General features: G+C 38.0%; 1 protein-coding gene across 20 annotated transcripts in view; it reads right to left on the reverse strand.

Moving 5' to 3' along the window:
* The window catches only part of ZBTB20 (zinc finger and BTB domain containing 20), a 798,165-nt gene that overhangs the window by 152,517 nt on the left and 626,053 nt on the right, over positions 1–19,595 (reverse strand). For all 20 annotated transcript variants that reach the window (XR_009762877.1, XM_061628379.1, XM_061628375.1 and 17 more), the window contains one exon: positions 10,132–10,265. The gene's annotated coding sequence lies outside the window, so the exon portion shown is untranslated. The remainder of the gene's footprint in view (positions 1–10,131; positions 10,266–19,595) is intronic.

The raw sequence follows: 19,595 nt of genomic DNA on the forward strand, positions 1-19,595 counted from the left end.
CAATTGCAGCCACACTTCCCAGAATGTGAATTCTCTTTTGCCACTATTAGGCAAGAAACAAATCATGATGCAACCAAAAAGGTGTATCATTTAAGGTTTAAGGGGGTTGAGCTGAGCACATGGAACCACTGTTGTTGCTTCTGTGGTTGTAAGGGAGTGAGGTTAAAGGTAAATGAACTGCAAACAGAAAAATAAAAAGACAGTGATGATTTCCCAAATGCAATACCATACCAACAAGAACACAATTCCTATGAGTAAGGCAGAAAACTCAGCATCCCACAACCAGTCAGGATTCCTAACCAAAAACCAAAACTAAAAAAATCCTGGCAGCCAGTCAGCCAAGGCCACAGAAATCCCCATGTAGCACAACCTGACATGGGGGCTGAAGTTAATGCAGAATGCTGTGGAATGATTGCTGACAAGAGTGAGACCCTATCAGCACATAATACCTCTGCTCTGAAATCTGCACTGGTTGCTGATTTGCTACCAGGCCAATTTCAAGGTATGCTTTCTATGCTATGGGTGCCATGTTAAGCTGACTCACCCTGAGACCCAGACAGGATTCCCAAAAGCTGGAGTATCTGGCCAAAAACCAGAAATATGGTACCCCTACTTCCAACCCTTTTTGATGCAAGTTGCTAATTATGAGCTCTGCTTGGTGCAGGGACAACTGATCTGCCCTGTTCCATGAACTCCTCCATCAGTACAAAATAGGACAAATTTGGAATTGGCTTGGTACTTATGAGCTTTCTTAGCAAGTAAAAGAGTCTGTTTTCCAATAGTTTTCTTCCAGCTTATAATGGCAGTGCATGCACGCTGACATTGCATGTTCATTACTGCATTGCTCCAGAAATTGTAATTCAGTTCTAACTAACCTCATAATGCCAGCTATAGTTAAAGAAAGTACCCCACCATTACCAAAACAAACACCAAGGAACAAAAGAGGGTTTTAGATCTGGATATGGAATAACCACTACACAGAATGTTTGCAATAAACAAATCAAGATAATTCACCCAAGTAGAGAAGATATCTCACCAAACAAAAGGCTGCTTGATTTGATGGCCTAGTGAGTCATACAGTTCAATTAGAGATTCAGCAAGAGTAAAGGGTTAAAAGATGTTTTGTGGATGTGCCCACAAAGCAGCTAGCTTTGGCTACATGGTCTGATGATTGTCAATCACTCATGTGAAGAATCATGTTTAACATTTTGAATTGGAGAAGAAATAGTGCAGGAAATCACACTCAATACAGGGAAACATTGTGAACTGAAGAAGTTCATATAACAAACCGTGTAGTTACGAATGTGCATGTATGTGTATGGAACCTGTCCATACCAATGCACATATGGGAAAGAGTAGCTACCTTGTCCATTGTTTCTCCACGCTAGAAGTAAGAAAGCACAAGTGCAGTTAGAAAGCAGATACCTTGCCTATGAACACAGCACAGCCTCCATTCTTATCTACAGGCTCCATTTTCATTTACAGACACAGTTTCCCCTCCTTTTCCAAACTACCATCTCTCTCTCTGAATACAAATCCATCTTGAGGCACTTCCAGTTTTGTCTCAGCCTAGTTGTTTCAAAGTATCAGGAAGGAGTAGAGTTCTTATAGGAATTCTGGGTAGGTTTTTGCCAGCTGTGTGTGATCTGAATAAATGGTATCTTAGGTGATCACAGATTTAATTTACAAATTTTAAATCTTGCAAATAAAATAAATCTTGAGGCTTACAGCAGTTGCTGACAGTTCCTTATAAAGATAGACAGAAATCAAGAATGACACTGAAGTCACTGCTGGTTAGAACCAAAATGTTCTACAACAACTCTCCCTACTCTGTCACATTCTAAGAGAGACTATCAATAAACTTTGCAAAAAGAGGATTGCAGCTCTGTCTTTGTGTATTTAAGACGCTGTCAAAACCTTGACTGCTTGACATCCTATCAGGTACTTCAGCTGTTGCACAGCTACAGTACGGTGCCTCTGAATAACCCAAGGTAGAAGCAAGAATGGGTTTACTGTAAATGGGAGCTTCCAAAATTGTGCCGTTTACATGGCAACAGCTTTGCTTTTCAGGTTATGCAAACAAATTCTCCAAATGAAAATGGGTGTGATTCTCAATGAACAATAATATAGATCAGAAACAATCCACAAAATGTACTAGAAATGTGATTGGTGGAAAACCGCACGAAAGGATCAACTCCCAGCACACTTGGTGGTTTTGCTTGGTTTTCAATTTACAGCTTTAATTTATTGCCTTACATTAGTGAAATGTAAAATAGCATGTAACTCCTGCTGATTGATGCATGGTTTTATATATATTTGAATCCTGTACCTATTCTAGATCAAGGGGAGTGTGTGTCTAATACAACAGCGTTAGCATAGTAGTGTTAGGCAATGGGTATAATAAACTGTTGCAGGACTGGTATTCCTTCAGGGCCTCTAAGCCTGTACAGAGAGAGAATGAAACCAGAACTGACTCTGGGTTAAGGTAGGCATGCAAGGAGTCAAGCATTTCAGAACAGGCAACTCAGAAGCACATTGCCAAAAATCCAAAAAGAAATCCAAGGTAAGCAAGGAATTCAAATCCAAATCAGTAGTCCAGGACCATCTTAGCAAGGATGAGAAGCACAGAACTAAAGTAGCTGTTGGCTAGGCTGCTAGCAACACCTTTCCATTTCTTTATGTAGGAAACACAGCCAATCATGGTAATACACGGCTTGGGACCACAATACCTGATGGAACGCCTCTCCCAATATGAACCCACCTGTACACTACGCTCAACATCTAAGGCCCTCCTCCGGGTGACTACTCTGAGGGAAGCTCGGAGGGTGGCAACAAGAGAGAGGGCCTTCTCAGTGGTGGCCCCCAAATTATGGAATGATCTCCCTGATGAGGTGCGCCTGGCGCCATCACTGTTATCTTTTCGGCATCAGGTCAAGACTTTCCTCTTCTTCCAGGCATTTTAGCATGTGTTTTAAATTGTTTTTAAAAGATGTGTTTTACATTTGTATATTTGATTTTGATGTTTTTAGTTGCTGTAAACCGCCCAGAGAGCTTCGGCTATGGGGCGGTATACAAATACAATAAATAAATAAATAAAGGTGTAGCTGGTTTAACTGCCTTGATAGGATAAGTATAATAGAGCAATTCTAGGCATGTATCTTCACAGGTGATCAGCTGTTTTTCTCAGCTAGAAGAGTGGGGTAAAACATCTTAACTCAGAACACAAATTGCATACTTCAGCTGTTGGTCAGGCCTGCACATGCAGCACTAGACGAAGAAGAATCACAAAATATGGTAAACAGAAGAGCAGGGCCCCACATGCAGCCAGGGTATATAAATTACTGTATTTATTACATTTATATTCCATCTGTCCTACAAGCAGCTCAAGGTTGTGTGCATGCTTCTCACTCTCCCCATTTTATTCTGATAACCATGTGAGGCAGGCTGAGAGAAGGTGACTGGTGCAAGGTCACACAGTGAGCTTCATGTCTGAGTGTGGACTTGAACCCAGGTTTCACAGATTCAACCACTACACCACACTGGCTCTCATCACAGGGATGGCACACCAGTCAATTTACCAGTCACATTCTGGCTGCATTTGCAGGCCACAGTAAACCATATTTTATTATAAACCATTGGTTTACATAAACATGCAGACGGCTTCCACTTTGTGAGAGAAACAAACCATGACCCCTGGTTTAGCATTATGGATGAACCAGGGATTGTGGTTTGTTGCTTCTGCTTATGACAGAGGAGGAATGGAGCAGGAGTACAGATATTGTTGTAAGCTGAATGACTATTTGACTGCAGTCAAATATTCCAGAATGATAAAAAACTACTTTTAAAATTTTATTGTGGTGTAATTTGTTGTCAAGGGCAGGAATGCTTGCTCCCTAACCCAGCAGCTACTGGGACAACACCAGCTGCATAGAGAAGCTTCTTCCACTGGCTACCTACTATAACTACAGAAAGTTCCATTCAGAAATACATGCAGCCATCAGTGCTAGGGCTAGGACCAGAAATACCCAGGTTCAACTCCTCATTCAGCCATAAAGCTCATTAGACAACATCAAGCAGGCCACACACACACTAAGCCTAACGTATTGCAGAAGTTTACTGTGAGGACAGAATTTGGGGTGGGGGACTATGCACATCTCTCTGAGTTCCACGGAGAAAGGGTGGAATAAAAATATAATAAATAATTAAAATTTTTCTAAAGTATATGTCAGTTTCACAATAGCTACAACATTAATTGTATGTAATTAGCATAGCTATCAAGTAAGTTGATGAAGATCTTCATTGTTCTCATAACATTAATGCTTTAAAAATACTTAGCAATATCAGCCCCCAGCTGGTTGGTGTTCAGGTGGGCTCTAAAAATATTCTTATTTATGTCTGCTTTTAATGAGGGTGTGTCAGAGGTGGGGACTATTTTTATTGGACTGGCTGGCTGATGGAAAAGGATTGGAAGAAGTGAAATGTTTTACTGCTGCTATTATTACTGGTGTATTGTTTGATGTGTTACATGGGTTTATATGATTTTTATATGGTGTAAGCCTCCATAGGAAGATAGTATATTTTGAATGGTGACATATAAATTCATTAAACAAACAAACATAAAAATAAATAAATAGTCCTCCGCATATCATCAGCACCATCTATGGCCAACAGTCAAGGATAATGTGGCTGTAGTCCAACATGTGGAAAGCCACAGGTTTTCCCTAACTGGTCATCTGGCCATATCTTTTCTGACTGGTTAGATATCCAACCCTAACATAAATCCAGTGTATTCCCATTATGGGGGCTAGTGGGGGGGATGCAGCTCAATGGTAGAGCACATGCTTTACATGCAAAGGGTCCCAAGTTCAATCTCTTATGTCTTCGGGTAGGGTGGGAAAACACTCCTGTCTAAAGCGCTGGAGAGTTGCTGCCAATCAGTGCTGCCAACAATGAGCTGGAGGGACCAACAGTCTGTCCTTGTATAAGGCAGCTTCCTATGTTCCAGTGTAATATCTGGACAATACCTGGGTCTGGAGAGGTTGCCTTGGTAAAGTGTGAAGATTTACCAGGTCCCAGTAGTCCTCAACAGGCTAAAGGAAGACTAGGGTACTAGGCTGAATGCATCCCTCTCCATGAATAAGAGTGTTACCAAGCACATCTTACGAAGTTTATTGTTAATGTGAAGATGTTTAAAATAAGCCATCTTAAACAGTAACATTTTGTATTGTTCTAAATGTGTAATTTGGTTTGAGTCTTTTCCAACACTGTAAACCGCTTAGAGGCTTTTTTCAAGTAAGAAGCAGTATTCAAACTAATTAATAAAATAAAATAAAAATAAGTATTTTAGCTATTTTCTGCTATCTTAGATAAGTTAAGTCACCTCTTAGATCCTTAGAAGCACTTCCATACATTTTCTTACTTTAACTTCTCTAATATTTTTCAATAAAATACTAGAGGCCACCTACCCCTGATTCCAGTTGTTTGTGTCAGGAAGGCCACATTTCTTAGGGACTATAGTTACCAGGGTTGTAAAGAATCAAATGTATTATAATTAGGCCTATGTTATTGAAGTGACTCCAGTTATTTCACCATTTATATGCTCTCTGTGTAATTGAATATTAGAGCTTTTCAGTTTCCACTGTTCTAAGTAATTTTAAAACTTGCTTAGTCTACCAAATGAAAGACAATTCCATGCCTCTCCTATCCCCATTGTTTATTTTCTTACACCAACATGGCATCAATTGTCCACAGTAGGAAGAAGAGAAAACATATTACTTCTCTCTCTCTCCACTTTTCAAAAATTAGAGGAAAAGCATTAAAATGTATTTCCCCAAAAATTCCAGTTCAACAAACATGTTAAATATTTCAGTTTGTTATAGGATAAGAACAGTGCATTTCTTTTGCAGTTCCTGATTTAGTCTTCAGGTGCTTTTTGTGTCAGATTTGCGTGCCTCTTCCTGATCTTAATAATCTGTGTAGCCCTGTCATGACCCACATCAAATCCTTCACCTATTAATCCCTCTCATTTCTCATACCCGTAATTCTACTAATTCAAGCAGTTCTCATGGTTCTGCTATTCTATTTACTTACATGTTCAGCACATACTTTTGCTGGATTTCTTTCTACATAATGGCACTAATCTAGCTAAAGTTAGTTGAGACTTAAGTCCCATTGAAAGCAATGAAACTTGAGCTAATCAAAATCAATGTGTTCCATTCATTTTGGTAAGACTTAATCACAACCAGCCTTAGCTGGATTTCTGCCACAGTGTTGAAAACCAGCTAAAGTGTGCTAAACACAAAAGTAATTAGAATAGGAGATAGTCCTGTATTACAGAAAAGAGACCAAGATAATAGCTTTAAGTAGAACAATACAGTGAGAGAAGAAAAAGATTGACAGTAAAGAACTGGATGTTTGTCATGGCAGGACTACACCAATGTTTCAGATCAGAAAGAGGCACATGAATCTGATGTAGGTTCTTAAAAATCATAATGGATTTCAAATATACATGAAATGGAATCTCTAGAAGCATCTTTTATAGCCCTCTTTTTCCTTCCATTAACTCCAAATGTCTTACTAATTGGTGACAAAAATGACTCATGGCACAGGGAAGAACCCACTTTCCTTTATACACCAATAACATACGTATAAACTTGCATTTTCAATTCTTTCTAAAATAGTTTTATTTTTAATCTTAGGCACTGATATATACACACAGGTCTAACAATTCCTTATGCAGATCCTGAAGGCAACAAAGATTCCAAAGAAAATGCATAAAGAAAGAGAAAAGAAAGGTAAAACTACTAGAGAATGCTCTGTGGGATTATCAAGACAAGAAAACTTTGCAGATGTTACTGTCTCTCTGGAGGAATAAATGCTTGCATTTTAATATTCTCAGCAGCTGGTTCCTGTTGAATGCCATCAGGATGATTCAGCTACCTACCAGAAACACTAACAGCAGCAAGTGCACTCATACAGATACAAATCTACAAAACTTTTATGTTTTCAAGACAGTACTACTACTCTGACATAGTCAAAGATTTATTAAACTGTTACCAGTTGCCCTAAATGCAACCATTTGAACAGAAAAAACAAGACCGCTGCCTCATGAACACACAACCTCTCTTTGATGTTATGTTGTATATACAAACTTCATCTGAACAGCCACATCCTTAACAATGTGTAATTAGTTCTTTAGAGTGTCCACTAACCTGGACACGTAGGCGACCAATAAATAAATATTATTATTTACTTTTCCTTTGGCAAAAGTCATCTCCCACTGCCCACTGCTTGCTGGATTTGTAAATCTCAGTGCTTTCCATTCCAATCATCATTTTTTCCGATTATCAATAATTATTTCATTCTACCCTGAGTTGATAGGTTAAAGCATTCTGTTTGTCATCTTAATTTTTTCTGTGGAATAAAGTTCCACAACTCTGAAATTTAGGTGGGTGGATCAGTGCCAGGTAGTTTATGAACTCCTGTTGCCAGCAATGAAAGGACCTGGTACTTGTCGAGCAGTGTGCTTCATCATATATGCATGTAACCCAGACCACTTCTCTTTCTTGTTTTGTTTTACTTTGTACTTCTATCATAGTTGTAAGTCGCCTTGGGTTCTTTGAAAGAGAAGCGACTCAAAAATACTAGAAATAAGGCTAATATGCCATGCTAAACTTCAAACAACTCACCTAGCATGCCTCCCCTGTTCCAGTTCTTTTGTATTTTTGTCAGTTATATTTAATTCATTGTAAATCCAAATGTGACCAAAACCTGGCAATAGCAAGGATACTATGCATAGCAGCAGGCCACAAAGTGGTCTAAAAAGGGAGTTAAGGCAAGATTGCTAGATCATATTTTTAAAAATGTTGCACTACACTTTTATTTTAAAATGAGGGGCATCTCTGAAAATGCAGTTGCCGTGAATATCTAATTACAGGGGAAAATCTCTAAAGGTGCAATGACAAAGATGAAATATAACAAAGCAAATATACAGATTGTCCTGGCACAAATACAATGGTGCCAATCTCTTAACCATGATTAATAGATGGGAGCAGACTGCAGTCTCATGCACTCCTGCTTCAAACCCTGGTTAAAAGCAAACCCTGATTAATGGTTGTGCAGCTATACTGCAACACCATGGTTAACAAGGGGAGTCAGTGGCAAACTCCTGATCTCTTAACCACGGTTAGGAAATTGGTTGTATACATATGTACCAGGCTATTGTATTTTAAAGTGTTAAATGTTTAAGCCTAGCATTTGGAAGACTTTAGGAAGAGAAGTGAAAATGTCCCATTGAACTTTATTTTTAAAAAATAATAAAAATTGCCACTGGAAGAACTGTTCAAGTGGCTAACATTGCATCCTTTCTAATACTGATGGTTGCCATTTTACAGATACCTAATTTTGTAGAATAATCTGAAGGCTTGTCTGCTATATGTTGCTACAAGAATATAACAACTATCTCACTTGTGGTATCTGTACACAAGCTTGAAATCTGTATAGGCCTGCATCACCCATATAAATCATGCCCTGAACTGAAGGGTCATCCAATTTACAACACAACAAAAAGTAAGAAATGAACTATAATTTTCCATCCCTTCCTCTACCTACATCTCCCCAAAAAACTATCTGAAATAGGATTTGGAATGAGGGGAAATTACGCCCAAACAGGCTTGGAACAGAAATTAAGCAAGTTCATGTAAGGAACGTTTCCTGTCCCCTGTTTCCTCCCAAACCCCATTCCATATTGCTCAGGAGGGCCCCCAGACCTTCCAGGGAGATTTTTGGGAATCCCTGGTGGCTGTAGTGGGAAGCTTTCCTTCTGTGAACGTCCTTAAGCTAACTTTTATTAAGATCCAAGACAATGTGTTTAGTAATAGATCACCATTTTACAACCCTCTGTTGAAAGTCATTAAAAACAACAACAGTCTATTGGCCTTGTACAAATTATCCTTCTGGGGCATGCAATGGAGGCAATTCCCTTCAACATTAACTAAATAAAACTAACCATGTAACTATAGCATGGTAAAGTAATGAAAAGTAGTTTCATTTTCTACAGCACCGTAGAAAAGTAATTCTACAAGAGTGGTAGCAACTGTCAACAGAACAAAAGCATTTTTATTACTTTACGAAAAAGGGAGATGAACACTCTAGTGTTGAAAGAAGGAATGACATGATACTCTTAAAAAACATTTCATACAATTTTTTTTGAAATGGGGCATTGCTTATATTGTATTTTTTTCCTACATGAGTATTCATGTACTTAAAAAGGTCAGCACTCATGACTTTGTCAATCTTATTTTTTACTATGTGTGTGACACCCAAACCATACAAAATACATACAAACATTCTGCAATCTTAGACACTGCTAGGTATCAAAGCAAATTCTGTCTGTCCTAATCAAAGACTGATTAAAGTGTGTGAAGGGGCAATGGAACTGTCACAGCCCATTATTCCAGGTGATGTGTGGCTTTGGTTGTTCTGATCTGGAGTACTGGCCTCTATTATGAAAAAAAGAGAAACCTGTCCTGGATTTTGACAACCTAATGTAAAAATGACCCATGTGATGACTGCACAAATCTGTCTCTCTATATATACCTGCTGCATAGTTTCCAAGCACAATTGCATGCAATATAATATGCCCTTGTGTGATAGTTGAACTGCATTATTCACACCTGCTATTTCTCAAAGGTGGAAGTGCCATCCCAGAACAAAATTTCATCATATGTGAATAGGCTCACAAGTAATCAAACTAAGAGCTTTTTCACATACTGCATAATTCTTGGGGATAGCCTAAGATGAAATTTACACTTTTAAATAGCAGTCCCTCCTCCAATGCCTTTGCACGCTGAATAGAATGTGGCCTTGGCTCAATCTTGGCCAATTGATCTTCTCAAGATTGAAGCATAGACAAATGACACCACCGTCACTGGACATAAAATTATAATGTGTGCCTACTTGCTATTCTTTTTAAAGGAATTAATGACAAAAATGCATGAAAACAAAGATATGGATACAATAACTGCTGATTTATATTTAACTCAATTAATGTTCTTTTTGCAGCAATAATTCCCCCCCCAAAAAAGAATGAAAAAATATGATTTTCTTAAAAGATAAAGAATACCAACTTACATTTGAAGAAGCAGCGTGGCCTCGTGATTAGAGCAAATGCTCTGGTTGCGAGATCTGCAAAGTCTGCTTTCTGTTCTTATGCAAACTTGGTCAACATGGACCTTTGATGAAGTTGTGTGAAGATACTTGCTTGTCTGTAAAAACATAATCAATCAATCAATCAAACAAACTATATATATGCCACCTTCTGTATATTCACTCAGGGTACAAAGTGGTTTATACCAAACCAGCATTTGGCAATAAAAATTGTAGCAAATCTACAGTAGTTAATAAAATGGATAATGAAAAATCCCATATTTAAAAACAATGCTGTCATTTAAAATGGAGCAGATCAGCTTACAGAGAAAGTTTTTTTTTTTAATGCCAGTTTTTCACCCACAAAAAATGAAGGGACCCTTCACCAGGGAGAGCCTTCCATAGCAAGAGTGCCACACACTGAAAGCCTCCGATATATAAAGGACAGAGCAGTACCTCCCTCACAGATCTGAAAGCACTCTAGCTATCCTTACCTGAAGGTACATAGAACATGGTCTTTGAAATCTTTAAAAATCCTCATCAGTACTTTAAACTGGGTCCATATGCAAACAGACAGGCAGTCCTTAAAGAGGAGTAATAGGCTGAAAAGGTGGTTTGCTGCAGCATTCTGGAGTGGCAACTCAAGATCATTTTAACTTAAAAACATTAAAAAGCCAGCTAGATCAGGCCAAAACCTCATCTAGCCCAGCATTCTGTTTGCACAAGGGCTAACCAGATAGCCATGGGAATAATTTTGATGCTGATTCTATGGAGTGAATGGCACCATGTTTTGGGGATAAGAATGATTTTGGTGACATGGCCACCCCACTGTGGGTGTACAGGTCCTACAGGACAGGGTGATCTACAGAGATGTCATCTAGTTAACATGGTTTCTTGCATTGTATTGTATTCTACTGTATGTTTGCAAATGATGTCTTGGTTGTGTATACTTATCAATTTGTTGTAATTGATGGGGTGGTTTTGCTTAATTATTTGCCAATATTCTGTTGATATTGTCTTGTAATACTTTGCCCAAGTTCTCACAACATGGTAAGCCAAACTATGGCTTATCAGGACTACGCAATGTGTGAGTTCCCACAGGTTTGTTCTTGGCTACCGTTTGTGGTTAGCAAGAAGAGAGCTTAACCACAAGCCCAAGTTCAGATGACACAGTAAGCCAAACGTTGGCTTAGTTCAGTATGGAGCAGGAGTGAAAAAGACTGGAGAGGAGCAAAGCAGCTACTCCTGTTTGAAAGGCTGCATGTTTTTATGGTCATAGTAAACCACTGCTTGGCTTACTGCGTTGTGCAAATGAGACCATAATGTGAAATGGATTCTTGAATTTTGTTATTTTGGTTTTAGTTATATTTATATTTAGTTGTTCTGAATTGCTGTAGAATGGCAATATGATTTGGTGAGGGGTATATTTTCCCCTCCTCTTAAATATTAGACAGCACCATCTCTGTTATCTTTTGAACACCTACTGAAGACCTTCCTCTTTCAACAAGCCTTTTAAGAAGAGTTTTTAAAGACGTTTTGTGTTAATGTTTTTATTTGTATTAATATGTTTTAAAGTCTTTCATTTTAAAGATGTTTTAGAGTGTTTTTAGTGTTTTTGTTTGCTGCCCTGTGCTCCTTCTAGAAGGAAGGGCAGGATATAAATTTAATGAATGAATGAATAATATTTTGATATTTCTATAGATTGTAAACCATCTTGAGTACAGTAATGTAGAAAGAGAACTAAAAAATAAAATGAAATTAGCTTCAAAGTCAACCCCATACAGAACACATTACAGTAATACACTTGGGATGACTTTGGCCTATCTGACAGAAGCAACTGCAGCCAGCTCACCAGCCAAGCAAACAAAAAACACTCCTATTCACTACTGCTACCTAGGAATTCACCAGCAATGAAAGATCAAGAAGTGTCCACAGACAACAAACCTTTTCCTTTAGGGGCAGTGCAGCCTTACCAAGCAAAGACAACGCCACAGCCCTATCAGCTCTAAGTGGGCTTATCACTTCTGTGTTATCTGTATTATACAGCCACGAGAGTGGCTTTATACTATAGCCAGCATGGATTTTTCGCATTCTGCAATGTTAAATTGAAAATACCCCCCATGCCATGCTGATGCTTCCAATAAGCTCATTTCAAAACAAATGTTACAAAACATATAGTCCTGAATTCAGAAATGATTCCTTAACAACCCTCTAAATTTTCATGGCAATACACAAAACAGTCAGAGAGAATACAGGAATACCCCACATTAATGTACGCAATGGGTCCAGAGCGAGTACGTAAACCGAAAATGTACTTAAAGTGAAGCACTACCTTTTTTCACTTATCGATGCATATACTGCACTGCAATTGTCATATACGGGCATAACTGATGTAAATAACACATTTATAACTAAAATAAACATGGTAGGCCTTATTTTACGAAAATGTTTGTAGTTGGAAACTAATCAGGCGGTGGCATCATGCCATTAAGTGCGAAGCAAGCGTACGTAAACAGGGGAATGGTGATACTGTAAATATGTCCGTACTCGAGAGTGTCCATAAAGTGAAGGTCCATATAGAGGGGTATTCCTGTACAGAGTTCGAAGATTAAAAAGAGAGAGAAAACACCAGACCCCTTTTGGACTTTTTTTCTGTCAGAGTTCTCATAATTTGTTGAAATTAATTAAAAATCAGTTGTGTTCACTGAGTACCTGTAATCCTATTACTGACCTTGCCCCATACTCTGACCTTCATCTTCTGCAGTTTAAAAGTTAAAAAAAGGCCTGGCCGATTTTTAATTAATTTAAGAAATTTTACCTTGAAGTCAATTATAACATCGGGCATGCTGAGTAAGAACCAACTGTCAGTGTTTTAAAAGCCAGACTCATAGCTGCTGGACTTGCCCAACCAGGGGGCCCAGCCCACACCAGACTTTGATTTCACTTGAGATCGTCATGAATCCTGTGAAGTTTAGTTTGTGAAGAGTGCTGAGAGGACACTCTTATTCCCCTGACAAAGCTCCAGCAGCCATAGTGGTTTAACAGTCAGCCACTCTGACTTAAGTTCTGTGAAGGGAACAGGACATCTCCTAGCAACTCTCAGCACTCTTCATTAACTACATTTCCCAGAATTCTTTGGGAGAAGCCACAACGGTCTAAAGTGAAATAAAGGTCTAGTCTGGATGTGGCCAGGGACACCTTGGGTTTAAATTTGGGTGGGAGGCTACATGTGCCTGCTGTAGAATAAAAAGGTGGGAGAAACCCTGACAAAGAATGATTCTGTTCACAATGTTTTCCTTTTGGAAAGAAAAGGGGCTTCCCCTCTGCCCAGTGCCCACCCACTCAATCCCCTCCCCCTCCCCTCCCCCAGGTCAGTTTCACATATCCTAAACATGATTGCACAGAAATAAATCCCACTGAACTCAAAAAGTATGCAAATGATCAGACCCACCCTCCCTTCTATCCCCTCCCTCCCTTCTATCCCCTCCCTCTTGCCCCTTCCCTCACCCTTCCTTTGCCCTTCCCTCCCCATCCCCATCCCCTTCTAATCCCCTCCTTCCCCCTTAACCAAATTCTTCCAAGTTACACAGCAAGTGGATTGGACTGTGAAAGACCAACCCAAATTGTGTTTGCATTTTGACAAATTTGTAGAGCAGTACAATATCTCATAGAGGAGGGTAGGTCTCCTGCTCCCCTGGTGCATTTACTATGGCTGCCCAATTTCCCTGCTTTTTAAAGTTGGATAGAAATATCTGTGGGCTATAGATACGTTCTTAAACCGCAAGGTTTTTTTGCCTGTTAGTGAACTGATTTCCAGTTTGCTAGCTCTCAGACAACCTAGGCATTTGCTTAGGGAATCTACCACTGCTTCTGCATTTGATGGAGAGAGAAAAAAAGAATTTGGTGTCATCAGCATATTGATGACACTGCACTCCAGAAGGACTAACAATTTTCCAGTGGCTACATAAAGATCCAAAAAAGCACAAAATAATGCTAACAGCAGAATGATATAGGGACTCTCTGTTAGGCTTTTTTATTAAACCTTCTGACACTGTCTGATTGGAGATGGTGCTATAAAACTGAATATCAGTGTTAATTAGCAAAGTGTCTTGAGGATGTCAAAATGTTTTTCTGTCATCTATAAACGTATATCCATGTTTCAAGTTCATATCTCACTACATTCATCTGTGCTCCTCAGTGAAACTCTGGAGTAGACAAACAGCAATGTTTTAACAGTGCCCAATCATCCTTGCTCAAAATCTGGGCAGAAAAAAATATGAAAAAAGCTTATGCAACACAATCTTCAGAAATAATGTATAGAAACAAAAGGTAACAGAACAGATTAACCACCAAAATATAACCTTCTAATTTGCAATTAAACTATATACAATTATGTGTGTCACCTAATTACACAATTTTTACATAGTTTTACACACTATGCTTCTGGCACATACTTAAAACATATTTGATGTGCACCTGAAAAATATAATGTATAACCTGTGGTGCAAGCATGTGGCCATATATAAACAGGCTACACTTCCTGGACAGCTAGGATTAATCTGTACGCAGAACATATCATATGGAAAGCGGGATTGGACCAAGATGAAGGAGGTGTGAAAATTGGAGGGAGAAATATCAATAATTTAAGATATGCAGATGATACCATACTATTAGCAGAAACCAGTAATGAATTGAAACGAAGGCTGATGAAAGTTAAAGTTAAAAGCACAAAAGCAGGACTACAGCTGAACGTCAAAAAGACTAAAGTAATGACAACAGAAGATTTATGTAACTTTAAAGTTGACAATGAGGACATTGAACTTGTCAAGGATTATCAGTATCTTGGCACAGTCATTAACCAAAATGGAGACAATAGTCAAGAAATCAGAAGAAGGCTAGGACTGGGGAGGGCAGCTGTGAGAGAACTAGAAAAGGTCCTCAAATGCAAAGATGTATCACTGAACACTAAAGTCAGGATCATTCAGACAATGGCATTCCCGATCTCTATGTATGGATGTGAACGTTGGATAATGAAAAAAGTGGGTAAGAGAAAAATCAACTCATTTGAAATGTGGTGTTGGAAGAGAGCTTTGCAGATGCCATGGACCATGAAGAAGACAAATAATGGGTGTTTTGTTGTTGTTATGTGCCTCCAAGTCGACTTGAAGGCACATAACAACGACAAAGGATTAATGGCCATTCCCTATCAAGAATTCACTTAAGGTGGCAAAATCTTGTTCGCCACTATGTATGGAATGAAACGACTTCAAGGGTAACTCCATGTACTTCAAGGAAGTCGCTCAACCTAGATTCTATCTGAGATGGATCAATTTGCTTGATGAAAACAAGATGCTATGGTTGTGGACTACAATCTGCTGCTATATATAAAGCTTTGGACATTGTTGAAAACCTTGCTGGGGTGGGAGCAGGAAGATAAGTAGATACTAAAGTTGACACTAAAGAGGATGTTTTGTTCAGTTAACTGTATTTTACTGATTGATTTTGTAGTTGTTTTAACTTGTTTGTACACTGCTTAGAGTTTTATTTAAATATAAGTGGTATATAAATAGACTAAATAAATAAATAATAGATACACTAGACTTTACTTAGCATTCAGTGATAGCCTATTTCTGCCATACTGTTCCATGTACTTTTTAATTTACCTTTTCACATATATTTGACTGTTCAAATGTGTTTGATATGTTCATAGGATCAAATCCTGATTATAGAGCAAAATATCTTGGTTCCAATAAGTGGTCTGAGAGCACCTGATATCACAGCTTGCAGGATCAGAATTTGTGCTTAATCCATCCACTAGAAGCACAATGTAAGACGGAAAATAGTATATTGACTTCCAGTGTTTTTATAGGTGTTTATATGCATTTAAAACCTTATAGGTGGGAGAGGCCTGATGAAGCAACTGTGAGGGGGGATTTGGAGCAAGAAAACAACTGGTTGGGAAAATGTTCCCTTTCTTCCCACTGTTTTTCTCATCAAAATCACAGACTTCCAAAGCTGGTGTTCATTTTTAAAAATGAGGTTTTGGCCTTTTGTGTAATGTTAAGTTTGCTTCTAAGAGCTGGACATTTACTATTAACCCAACCAAAATGTGCATGTTAAGAGGACAGCAACTTCCTATATAGCTATATTAATTGTATAAGCTGCAACAGATCTGTCTGATTTTGGTTGTTTGAGCTTTAGTATTGGGGATTTTTGTACAAACTGCAAGACTAAGGATATACTGAGGACTCACAAACCAGAGGATTTCTTTCTTTCTTTTTTAAGAAACCCAACAGCTGATCTCACAGGCAAAGACTTTGCAACTTTGTAAATACACCCAATTTTCTTTGGTATTTCCTGAATCTCTGGCCAGAAAAATAATTACCAAACTTATTTTCTGTAGGGAAGCAGCAGAAATTGTTTCTCACGCTAAATCTGCAGGCTTTTGGGGATACATAGTGAGGAGATTAACAGGTCACAGAGATATTTTATTATCTAGGGTAATGAAAAGACTGCATTAACAGACTAGCTCCTTTTCTACACTTAATATGGTCAGAACTTTAAAAGGCCGACTGAGCATAAAACAAGTCTTTGAGGAATGCTAAGAGAATTCTTAATGGAAGGATGAAATTCATTTCACAATTCTGATTTCATTGTGAACACAAGCAAGCACAAACCCTTATGCAATATATCTTAACTACAACACCCTAATTAAGATCCTTAACTGAAGGAGGTAGGTGGATGGTCAAGAAAAACCACCTGTGTGATAATGCAACCCAGAGACAAGCTTAACCCATAAGATCTGGATCTGGATTTTAAAGGTCTTAAAGCTCAAGCAGTCCTGAAGAGATCTATATATAAAATGTTCAGACCCACCAAGTATAGGAAACGGATCCTTTTAGGAAAATACACCTGATCTTAAAAAGAGATAGGTATATATATAGCATGAAAAAATAGGAATTCTAGGAATTCTATCCAAAAATTAAAAATAAAATTAAAATGGAGAAAATACTTATTGTTTAATATAAAATCACACCCATGCTTATATGGCATTGCAGTACTCCAAACAGAAGGAATCAATCATGAGAAAATTTCAGTTTACTAGCGTTCCCTGAATATGTATTTATCATCATAATCAAAATTCTAAATAAATAAATAAGGCTTAGGAAGAAATCCTGCTATATGTATAATTATAATAAAGCCAGCAAACAAGCATGGCAAAACTAAAGCAAAACCACAAAGCTTGCTATGACTAGTTTTATATACAAGAAGATAACCAAGTGAACAATTGTTAAATGAAATTATTATTATATACAAAGACTCCATTTCAGAAAGAAATTAAACTAGAAATCTCTGGCATCTGAAAGCAGCAGGGCAGCTTAGCATGTTAAAGGAAAATCTGCTTCTCCTCTCAGTAGTTATCCTGTTAGTGGCCTTTAAGCAACACTCTGTTGCACCAATGACACACGTGTTACACAAGCTGGTATTCCCCTTGGCAAACATCCATCTAAATGATCATCAGGCTCTGATATGTTTGGTTTTTTAAAATAAAATGGGAACATACTTTACCTAGATGTTTTAGACTATACTAAAACTATACTAGACATGTATTTGGCTCTATTTAAAGCAAGTTACTGCTTGTGCTTGCACTCTTCTAACAATCAGCTGCTATCCTTTCAGCTACAATCGCCTGCAACTTGCTTGATATATTCATCAGATGAGACAACTAATCATCACTTGGGCTAATGTGTAGGGTTTACTGTACACACATCCTGAAAGTTCTGCTTTGATTGCTATCTTCAATGTTAAAAAAAAGGACAGTTACTCAGAACATGGTTTGTTGGGAGAAAAGTCATCTGATCTAAATCTATTAAACAGAACAAATTTCTTCATAGATGGTAAAGCTCTCAGCTTTTTGCCCTTTCCTTCTATTCCTGTGCTGATTGGCACATTCACTAGATTAATACTTGCCTGAAGGACTGGAAAAATATTTCAGATTCCAAAGTTCAACCCTATATTTTGGAGGAATCAGCATCAAATGTATTAGGTAGCATCCCTGAATAGATGCCACTGTCAATTTACTAGGAACTCAGGAAACTCTACTGCCTTGGACAAAATTCTGACAAACAAATATATACACATTTAATAGTGATGAATATTCAGAGCCTTGGTGTATGTGGAAACCAATAAAAAGTACAATACATTATTCATATTGTTGTTATGTGCAAGTCAACTACGACTTATGGCGACCCTATGAATCAGTGACCTCCAATAGTATCAGTTTACTAGCGTTCCCTGAATATGTATTTATCATCATAATCAAAATTCTAAATAAATAAATAAGGCTTAGGAAGAAATCCTGCTATATGTATAATTATAATAAAGCCAGCAAACAAGCATGGCAAAACTAAAGCAAAACCACAAAGCTTGCTATGACTAGTTTTATATACAAGAAGATAACCAAGTGAACACTCTGTTCAGATCTTGTAAGTTCAGGTCTGTGGCTTCCTTTATGGAATCAGTCCATCTCTTGTTTGGTCTTCCTCTTTTTCTGTTCCCTTCTGTTTTTCCCAGCATTATTGTCTTTTCTAGTGAATCAGGTCTTCTCATGATGTGTCCAAAGTATGATAACCTCAGTTTCATCATTTTAGTTTCTAATGATAGTTCTGGTTTAATTTGTTCTAACACCCAATTATTTGTCTTCTTCACGGTCCATGGCATCTGCAAAGCTCTCCTTCAACACCACATTTCAAATGAGTTGATTTTTCTCTTATCCGCTTTTTTCATTGTCCAACTTTCACATTCATACACAGAGATAGGGAATGCCATTGTCTGAATGATCCTGACTTTAGTGTTCAGTGATACATCTTTGCATTTGAGGACCTTTTCTAGTTCTCTCACAGCTACCCTCTCCAGTCCTAGCCTTTTTCTGATTTCTTGACTATTGTCTCCATTTTGGTTAATGACTATGCCAAGGTATTGATAATCCTTGACAAGTTCAATGTCCTCATTGTCAACTTTAAAGTTACACAAATCTCCTGTTGTCATTACTTTAGTCTTTTTGACATTCAGCTGTAGCCCTGCTTTTGTGCTTTCCTCATATTCATATCAGGTGTCCACTATTTTAAAATAGTCCTTACACTCATTTCCAGACCATTTTTTATCCTGAGCAGGATAAGTTCCTCACTTAGAACATGCCAGTATCAAATATTTAAAATGAAGCTAGAGTGAAAAAAGCCTTTAAAATTTCTTCAGTGGTTAGTGAATTTCTCTAGTTATGTTCATATTTGGGGGAGGGGGAGAGGGAAACCTATTTTAAGAATAAGTTTAGAGTAAGTGCAAGAGATGATAATTTTGTAAGATAGTGTATTGCTGCTAAATAACCAGAAACATGAACTTTGACTATGAAAGCAGTACTACAAGTGAATGCTTCAATTTTAGATAGTGTC

This window comes from Rhineura floridana, chromosome 5 (genome assembly GCF_030035675.1).
Source record: "Rhineura floridana isolate rRhiFlo1 chromosome 5, rRhiFlo1.hap2, whole genome shotgun sequence".
Taxonomy (NCBI): Eukaryota; Metazoa; Chordata; class Lepidosauria; order Squamata; family Rhineuridae; genus Rhineura; species Rhineura floridana.